Genomic DNA, 10,078 nt, shown 5'->3' on the forward strand with positions numbered 1-10,078 from the left:
AATCATTTAACCTCTGTGTATGTGTTTCCCTCAAAGTACTACACTTTGCAAGCTCCTAAAATATAAAGGCATACGTATATGTATATATGCATACACACACACACACACACACACACAGAGTAATTATAAACAAGTGAGAAAAGTATAAAGTGTATGTGTCTTATAGTACACACATTTCATGGGGCAAAAGACAGTTTAGTTCAAACTTTAAATAATGGCAAAATGCTTAGAAAGTATCATCTGCTTACAATTACAAAATACTGAATACATTTATTTTTCAATGTAGATAGGCACTCCCATATTTCATAAGCGGTCTTCTATTAGATTTGTCCTCTGTAAATTGAATCAAGAAAGAACAATAACAATTAGGGGCTCCCTGGGGGAACATTTTGCCAATCAAATTTTTTTTAACTCCTATATGAAAAAAAAACACGTAAGTTATAAAATGAACTGGAAAAAACATGACCTACGTGACAAAATAAGACCTAAACAGTGAATATATAAAGAATAATTTAAAATCTATCCGAAAAAATAATTGGTGATTTGTCTCAACACGAGTCATTCTGATTTTGTGGTTCAGGAGATAAAATGACCGTACCTTTCCTGAGAACAGTCAGCAATATTGTATCATGATGTAAATATGTCCACCCTTAGATGCAATAATTCTAACTCCAGGAATTAATCCTAAGGAAATAACCAAATGAAAGAACAAAAAGCTATATGCACACAAACCATATAAATAAAAACATATGAATATATAAATATGTATATGCACATTTATATGTGTACATGATGGCGTTGTATATAATGCCCCCAAAACTTGACTCTTATCTCAAAAATAAAACCCATCAGGATTAATTAATTTATTACGATACTCTTATAATGAAGTAAGTAAACTATTAAAAAATGATTATGCAGAGTTATATTGATCAACAGGAAAATTCAAGTATATTATTAAGTAAGAAACCAAGTTTTAAAATAGTTTTGGTCTTGGGGCGCCTGGGTGGCGCAGTCGGTTAAGCGTCCGACTTCAGCCAGGTCACGATCTCGCGGTCCGTGAGTTCGAGCCCCGCGTCGGGCTCTGGGCTGATGGCTCAGAGCCTGGAGCCTGTTTCCGATTCTGTGTCTCTCTCTCTCTCTCTGCCCCTCCCCCGTTCATGCTCTGTCTCTCTCTGTCCCAAAAATAAATAAACGTTGAAAAAAAAATTTTTTTTTAAATAGTTTTGGTCTCAGGGCGCCTGGTTGGCACAATCAGTTAAGTGTCCAGTGTGGGCTCAGGTCATTGATCTCTCCATGAGTTTGAATCCTGTGTTGAACTCTTTGCTGACAGCTTGGAGCTGGGAACCTGCTTCGGATTCTGTGTCCCCCCCCCTCCGCCGCCCCTCCCCTGCTCGCACTCTTTCCCTCTTTCTCAAAAATAAATAAACATAAAAAAATTAGAAAAAATAGTTTGGTCCCATCGTTTTGTAAACAAAAAAAAAAGTGCATAAAATAACATTTTAATCTCTAAGCAGTGAACTTTCCTATGATTTTTTTCTACCTGTATTGTTTAACTTTTTTGCATTGTACTTATTATGCTTACAATTACAAAAATACCTCAACTTGATCATATTTACATTCTCTTTCCCAGTTTCTAGAAGAGCACACAATTATCGCTTGTCATTTTAAAGATTCCCTTCTCTCTGTTTGGGAACATTGGATTTCTAAATAGCAATTTCTTTTTTTTTTTTTTAAGTTTATTTATTTTGACAAAGAAGAGACAGCACGAGTGGGCAAGGGGAAGAGAGAGAGGGATAGAGAGAATCCCAAGTAGGCTTTGCACCGTCAGCCCAGAGCCTGATGTAGGGCTCAAACCCACGTATCAGGAGATCACGACCTGACCTGAAACCAAGAGTCAGACACTCAACTGACTGAGCCACACAGGCACACTTAATGTGCAATTTCTAACTTGCCCTTGACATGTGGAACACAACAGATCAATCGGAACGATAGAATAGTGACAGGTATTTGTTTCTTTTTCTTCCCCAACTCTTGTAGTACAGTTCTGTGAGTAATACATATAATATTTACTCAGTAAATACTGCTTCAAATGTAATTTCACAAGGACTCTGGAAGGTTTCCTGCACTGTTCATGGTAGTCTGATACTCATTTAAGGGCTAAGTTGAGTTATGTAAAAAAAATGAAATAAACTATACTTTGCTGAGGTTTTTTGTTTGTTTTGGTGTTTTTTTTTTTCTAGATCAAATGAATTAACACAAAATCGAGTAAAACCATAATACATAGGAGGGAGAGATTTCCTTCATTTGGAAATGACATGATTTATAAAACACAAAAGCCATCACCCAATAGAACAGCTATTTTCCTACATTATTTAGCAATCATGAAGCAGGACCCTGGGAATTTGGGGGGGGGGGCATTTTTTAAGAAGCTCTTAACTAGAGTTGGCATATGAGTTGAGGGTTTGAGTTCAGAGCACCATGAAGATGTTTTTATTGTCATCTGGTGAGAAACGTTGAGATCAGTCAGTAGGAGCTCACTAAACATGATGGAAAGCAGCGTTTTCAGTTTGTGTAGGAAGAGGGCAGAGCATGGTCATGTTCACCTTGTAGACTTGTTCCCCTGGACCCTTTAACATAATACCAAAAATTATATCATCCATTCATCAAATATATTCATCCATCCGTTCTCAAAATGTAATTCAGGTCCTCAGATGTACTGGACTATTCTTTGCCACTGACTCGTCTTTGACTAGAGAAGTCACTCCATGGCATAGTTTTACATCCTTATCTGTAATGTTAAGATAATATACAATCCTTGAAGAGTTTAGTTCAGACGACTGGAATGATGTCATGTGAGGATCAGTTGCATTTTTTTATTGCTGCATTCTTCAGGTGGAGGAGGAGTTTTTTTCCCCACTCCAAATTTTGTTGTGCTAGTCTGAAAGTAACACATGCTGGTTGAAGGAGAAATTGTGGCAGTCCCTAAGGAATAAAAGTTAAGCGAACTCATTCTCTGCCACCTTCAAATAACTGCATTAGTATTTTGGTACGTTTTTCTTTAGACAGGAGATTGCAAAAGGAAGCCGTGGATTCCGATTGCCTCGGTTCACACTCAATATACCAGTTCTAACTTTGTGACCTTGAGCATGTGACTCCAAACAAGGGACTCTGGGTTTGAGTTTCTCAAAGTGGCAGGACGGTGTTAGAGCAGATGCCTTACTGGTGGTTATGATAAATATATAGGTTAACGTATATGAAGTTCTTAGAACAGTGCTCTTGGACATCATCTTCAGTTAACAAATTTAAGCTGCTATTTCCTTTTTAAATTTATGAATTAATGGGGCACCTGGGTGGCTCCATCGGTTAAGCGTCTGACTTCGGCTCAGGTCATGATCTCGTGGTTCGTGCGTTCGGGCCCCGCATCGGACTGTGTGCTGACAGCTCGGAGCCTGGAGCCTGCTTGGGATTCTGTGTGTGTGTCTCTCTCTCTCTGCCCCTCCCCTGCTCATGCTCTGTCTCTCAATAATAAATAAATGTTAAAAACATTTTAAATAAATAAATAAATTTATGAATTAAATAGATGGAATCATAGTGTTTGGTATTCTGCTTTTTCACTTGACATGTACCTTAAGCATATTCTCCATTTCCTTTTATTCAACGTATCTTTCCGTGTCAATTAATATAGAGGAATATAATCGCTTTTTTTTTTTTTTTTTTTTTTTTGAGAGAGAGAGAGCAAGCACAACACAGGGAGGGGCAGAGGGAGAGAGAGAATCTTTTTATTTTTTTTTATTTTTTTTAACGTTTATTGATGATTGAGAGACAGAGAGATACGGAGCATGAGCAGGGGAGGGGCAGAGAGAGAAGGAGACACAGAATCCAAAGCAGGCTCCAGGCTCTGAACTGTCAGCACAGAGCCCCACCCGGGGCTTGAACTCACAAATCATGAGATCATGACCTGAGCCAAAGTCGGACGCTTAGCTGACAAGCCACCCAGGCACCCCGGGAGAGAGAATCTTAAGCAAACTCCAGTGTGGAGCCCTATGAGGGGGCTTGATCTCACAACCAAGAGATCATGACCTGAGCTGAAATTGAGAATCAGCCGCTTACCTGACTGAGCCACCAAGACGCCCCTGTGTAATCGTTTTTAATCACTACACAGCATTCAATTCTATGAATGTACCAAGTTGTTTAGCCAATGAAAGAAAACAGTCCTAACGGATCTATTATTTGATAATACAACCTCATCATGAAGATCCAAATTAAGTTATTAAGCCAAAAAAAAGTGAAAGTATACCTGCTACTAAATTTTGAAAGTGTTTTACTGGCTTCAAAAACTAATGTCAAAAGAAGGAGGAGGAGAGAGCACACCCTGATCACAAAAAGTATATAATGAAAAAAACAAAAAAAACCCACTAATGTGCAATCCTTATAATGCTCCTGATTGTTTATCCACAGAAAAAAAAATCTTTAAAAGCCAATCAAACTCTTTTTAGTTTTGGCTGGTTTCACCACCTATTAGATATTCCTGTAGATGGTTTCCAAAGGTGAACTGTCAATCGGTCAATTCTTTTTATTCACAGTGTGTGAAAATAACCAAGAAACAGCAGCAATTTATAAACTAAATGAAACAGCAGCCATTTATAAACCAAATTTTAATAAGAGGAGGACCCAATCAGGCTGATCTCAGATACTTGTGCTAAAAAAATACAGAAACCATTTCAGTATATATTTCTTTACAGAAACTTTTTGGTGACGGAGCGCTGTGAAGTTTAGGGTCTCATGGATATTTTTATTGCTATTTGATCATATTTACAGTGCCGTTGTTGAAAAAATCATCTGGTTAGCCATATCACCCAAGATTTGAGTTCATGGTTATATCGGGCTCCCGGGCCAGCTTTCCAACTTTTAAAGCCATCTTCTTATAGTCTCGGGAGGTTATATACAGCCAGCAATATTATTTTAACAGTCTTAAAGAACAGTCCAAAAACCTCTCGATTCCAGAAACATTTCAAATCTCTGTTTCACTGGCTCTTCCCATGTTTACCAGTATTTGGCAATGTAGATAGCAATGACATCTGACAGCAGTATTTGTCTACATGGATAGGGGATGATTAACTTTAAACAAAGTTACTACTATTCCCATTTTCTCCTGGCCCAGTCCAAGTTCTTCAAAATCATGGGTTTGTGCGAAATTTGAAATTTTTGTGTAACCTGACCTACCTACAGGCTCAGCGCTTTGGACTTGGCCAGGTTCATTCGCAGTCTTGGTAGACGACAGTGGACAAGTATTTTCAGAGCTAGAACTTAGTTTGTGACCATGGAATGGGCAGCCTTAATCAAGATACCCCACGTGTTCAACTTTTTTTTTTTCTTTTTTTGCATTATCCTAACCCGTGGTTCCTAAACTAGCCATGACTGGGAATTACTTGGGAATTTTTTAATGCAGATTCTTAGACCCAACCTCGAACCTACCGAATTAGAAACTCAGGAATGGAACCCAGGAATGTGTATTTATAACATCTTCACCCCAAGAAATACTAATGCAGATAGTAGACACCTACCTCTGGTCTGGGATTTGAGACCCACTTCTCTGCCTAGGTTTGGCAGTATACTCATGTAACCAAATATTTCTAGCAACTTCCTGTGGGTTTTTCTGTGGGTAATACAAAAGAAAGTGTGCATAAGCCCTGTGCCCAAGCTTACTGAGCCAGTTTTCCAAAATAGACTCCATGAGATGTTTATCAGTGTTGTATTAAAAAAGTGATTCATGGGGCGCCTGGGTGGCTCAGTCAGTTAAGTGTCCAACTTTGGCTCAGGTCGTGATCTCATGGTTTGTGGGTTCCAGCCCTGTGTCAGGCTCTGTGCTGACAGCACAGAGCCTGCTTGGGATTCTCTCTCTCTGCCCCTCCCTAACTCATGCTTTCTCACTCTCTCAAAACAAATAAAGAAACTTAAAAAAAATTAAGTGATTCGTGATCAAATAAATGTGGCAAACTCCAGGACAAACAAATTTAACATACTCTTTTCTGCAGGATTTCTCGCGTCCTTTACTATGTTACGACTTTCCAAGAGGGAAACTTTTTTGTTCGTGGAATTCTTTTTTCACAAGAGCAACTCTTAGAACTAGCATTCCAAAGAAGACAGTTCTGGAAATGTTGAACTAAATTATCAGTTTCTTATAGACAGTGACTGTGACTTTATATATTTTAACCCCCTCATAGTACCTAAAGCAAAGCTTAATAACACGTTAGTTTAATGAATTCGCACAGTCTAACAGTGTAGGTTTATCATCCAAGAGGACAAAGATTGGCAAAGCCCACAGAGTAAACTTGCCATTGGTTCCATTGCTTATTTGTATTTCATCTCTCCTTTTGGAGTGTTGGCTCATATTGGTGCCCCCATTAAAGCAATAATTCCCTTCTGAATCGTCAATTCATTGGTCTCCTACCCCTGTTCAAAAATTAGGCTTCTTCATAAATGTTGATAGGCTAAAAAGCAAGCTTTTACATGTCAACTCTATTTCTAGGAGGGAAGATTTTTCGGGGCACCTGGGTGGCTCAGTTAGTTAAGTGTCTGACTTCAGCTAAGGTCACGATCTCGTGGTTTGTGGGTTCAAACCCCACGTCGGGCTCTGTGCTGACATCTCGGAGCCTGGAGCCTGCTTTGGATTCTGTGTCTTCCTCTCTCTGCCCCTCCCATTTGCACTCTCTCTCTCTGAAATAAATACTAAAATTTTTTTTTAAAAACTTTTCATTTTTTAATTTAAAAAAGAAAAAAAGGAAGTTGTGGCTGCAGAATGACACTGGGTACGTGACCATGGACACCGTAGGAGCCAAGGTCAGCATGCCTCAGGAGGTGAAAATGGAACATACATGCACCAACCTTTTATTATTATTTTTTTTTATTTTGAGGGGGGCAGGGTGCACATGGGCAGGGGAGAACGGCAGAGGGAAAGAAAGAGAAAATCCCAAGTAGGCTGCATGCTCAGTGCGGAGTCCATTGCAGATAGTAGACACCTACCTACTGGTGTCTACTGATCCCACACCCCTGGATCATGACCTGAGCCAAAATCAAGAGTCATTCGCTAGGGGTGCCTGGGTGGCTCAGTCATTTAAGCGTCCAACTTTGGCTCAGGTCATGATCTCACGGTTTGTGGGTTTGAGCCCCGCTAGGGGCTCTGTGCTGACAGCTTGGAGCCTGGAGCCTGCTTCGGATTCTGTGTCTCCTTCTCTCTCTGCCCCTCCCCTGCTCACTCTCTGTCTCTCAAAAATAAATAAATGTAAAAAAAAAAAATTTTAAGAGTCATTCACTCAACCAACTGAGCCACCCAGGTGCCCCCGTGCACCAACCTTTTGAATCAAAGCAGATCAGAGCTTGTACAGAAATATATGGACACCAAGAAGGAGAATAATCAAAGCCCCAGGAAGATAGCTTACTAGTCCCGCAGCCCATTCTAGCAGAAGTGTCTTGCTAGGCATTTGCTGCCAGGCTGTAGTAGAGGAAAACATTGGACGGCATGGCAATGTGAACTTGGCAAACGAAAGATGAGAAGAAAATCAAAATAACAGTTTCTGTCATCAATTCTGCTTTCCCAGGACTTGTTTGATATTGTTTGTGTGCTTGATTCTAGGAGGCACGAAAATGCTTCCATTTTACTGGTGAAGGGCCAGCTGGAGTAAAAATCAAATGACTAAGAGCTGAGGTTTTACATCTTATCTTTTAATATAGGGAAGAAAAGAAAAAAAGACCGTATCTTAGAGTGGTTTGAAACCAAATTGTTTTTCCTAGGCTGCATCATGCTTTGATGAAATGGGGGCGGTTTTCATGATGTCATCCACAGGGTTTAAATAAACAGAGTGCTAACATTAACAAGCTGCAATCCTAAGAGAACCAGTGGGGGATTATGGTAGAGCTAATTTGATCAATTACTTTTAGTTCCAGAGGTCTCTGGATGAGACAGAAGCCAGTATACACATTTTGGCAGATGAAAAATCAATTTGGTCAACATGTACCCTCATGGTAATGAACATTCTTTCAAACTTCATTTTTCATCCCCAAGATGAATCTCACTAATGCCAGTCACTGCTGTTCAAAAGCAGCCAAAAAGATAACTGTAAATACTTTTAGGAGCCAGAAACGTGCATTCCATGGGGTAGACTGACTAGTCTATTGGCTCCGCCATTGTGCCTTTATGTGTTACATCTTTCATTTTGTTCTCGTTAGTTTCTTATTAAAAATGAATTGGATGGGGGGGCCTGGGGGGCTCAGTCAGCTAAGCACCTGACTTTGGTTAAGTGCCCGACTTTGGCTCAGGTCATGATCGCACGGTTTGTAAGTTCAAGCCCCGTGTCGGACTCTGTTGTCAGCGTAGAGCCTACCTCAGATCCTCTGTTCCCCTCTCTCTACCTCTTCCCTGATCACACTGGCGTTCTCTCTCTCTTTCCAAAATAAATTCGCATTTTGTAAAAATTAATTGGAGCGAGAAATAACTATGTGAGGTTTTTAGTCACCGTATGCCAGACCCTCGTTAAAAGTTGATATTTGGTAGGCGTACATATTACTCAATTACATGAAACTAGTAAACACTTTCACATACATGAAGTATATGAATGAGCTGAACCCTGAGCTTCAGAGACTTGACTTGGATCTATCAGCTTTATGAAATGTTACATATACAGAAGTGGTTTTGTTGCTGTGTTGTTGCTTTTGTTTTGTTTGTATGTGTTGTGGGATTTTGTGTGTGTGTGTGTGTGTGTGTGTGTGTGTGTGTGAAAGAAAGAAATGCATAATAAAAGAAAGAGAACTAATTCCACGATGGCCCACTATATACCAGACCCTAGCTTGATGGATGGGGTACAAAGTTGTGTAAGTCATGGGCCCTGACCTCACTCTACTAGGGGAGGTGATGGGGACTGAACACTGCAATATAAGAGGGGCGCCTGGCTGGCTCAGGTTGTTTAAGCATCCGACTTCAGCTCAGGTCATGATCTCACAGTTCGTGAGTTCGAACCCTGCGTTGGGCTCTGTGCTGACAGCTCAGAGCCTGGAGCCTGCTTCGGATTCTGTGTCTCCCTCTCTCTCCCCCCTGCCCTGCTTACACTCTGTCTGTCTCTCAAGAAGTGAATAAACATTTAAAAAAAATGTTTTTAAACTGCAATATAAGCTAGATATGTCACAGAGGAAGCTAAAAAGATCTTGAGAGGAATCACAAGGTGGCAAGACTTTATCTGGATGCAGGAGTCAAAAAATCCTGAAGAGCCTTTGTTTGAGATGGCCAGGCCAAGATGTAGGCATTAAGGAAGAAGTCATAGGAAATAGCAAGAGGGGAAATGAATTATATGCAGGGAATACCAAGGAGTTACCTTTGGTCTGCCCAGATAATTGTGTAGGTATGGGGAAAAAATATGGGAGAAAGTTAAGTTGGAATCATTTTTGAAAGATTGGCACTCCATGGAATTTGAAATTGGACAAAATAGCATAAAGGAGTTGTTGAACGTTTTTGACAAGAGCGTGTCAGAATCAGAAAAATTAACCTACAGGGATGCCAGGGTGGCTTAGTTGGTTAAGCATCCAACTTCAGCTCAGGTCATGATCTTGAAGTTCGTGAGTTCGAGCCCCACATTGGGCTCTGTACTGACAGCCCAGAGCCCGGAGCCTGTTTCGGATTCTGTGTCTCCCTCTCTCTCTGCTCCCTCCCCACTCCCCCAACTCCCACTCTGTCTCTGTCTCTCTGTGTCAAAAATAAATAAACACTTAAAAAAAAGGAGACAATATTTAAAAAAAAAAAAAAAAAGGTTGAGAGGGAAGAAAGATTAACCTAGAAATGGTATTCAGACTCTTGTGGAATTGGGAGAGCCCAGAGGTGGAGAAAGTCAGAAACTGTTGTTACACTAGGTCCAGTTGAAAGGTAATGAGAGTTGGAATTGGAGTGGTGGCAGTGGGAATTGAATGAAAATAGAGGTACTATGACAGGAAAATCTATAGGACTTGACGCTGGTTGCATCTCGTAATGAGATTAGAGAATCAAGAAGGTGGATTTCAGCAACAGGTGGATTAAAAACGGTGGTGTCAACAT

Source organism: Herpailurus yagouaroundi, unplaced genomic scaffold, assembly GCF_014898765.1.
Source record: "Herpailurus yagouaroundi ecotype Mexico unplaced genomic scaffold, PumYag 192, whole genome shotgun sequence".
NCBI lineage: Eukaryota > Metazoa > Chordata > Mammalia > Carnivora > Felidae > Herpailurus > Herpailurus yagouaroundi.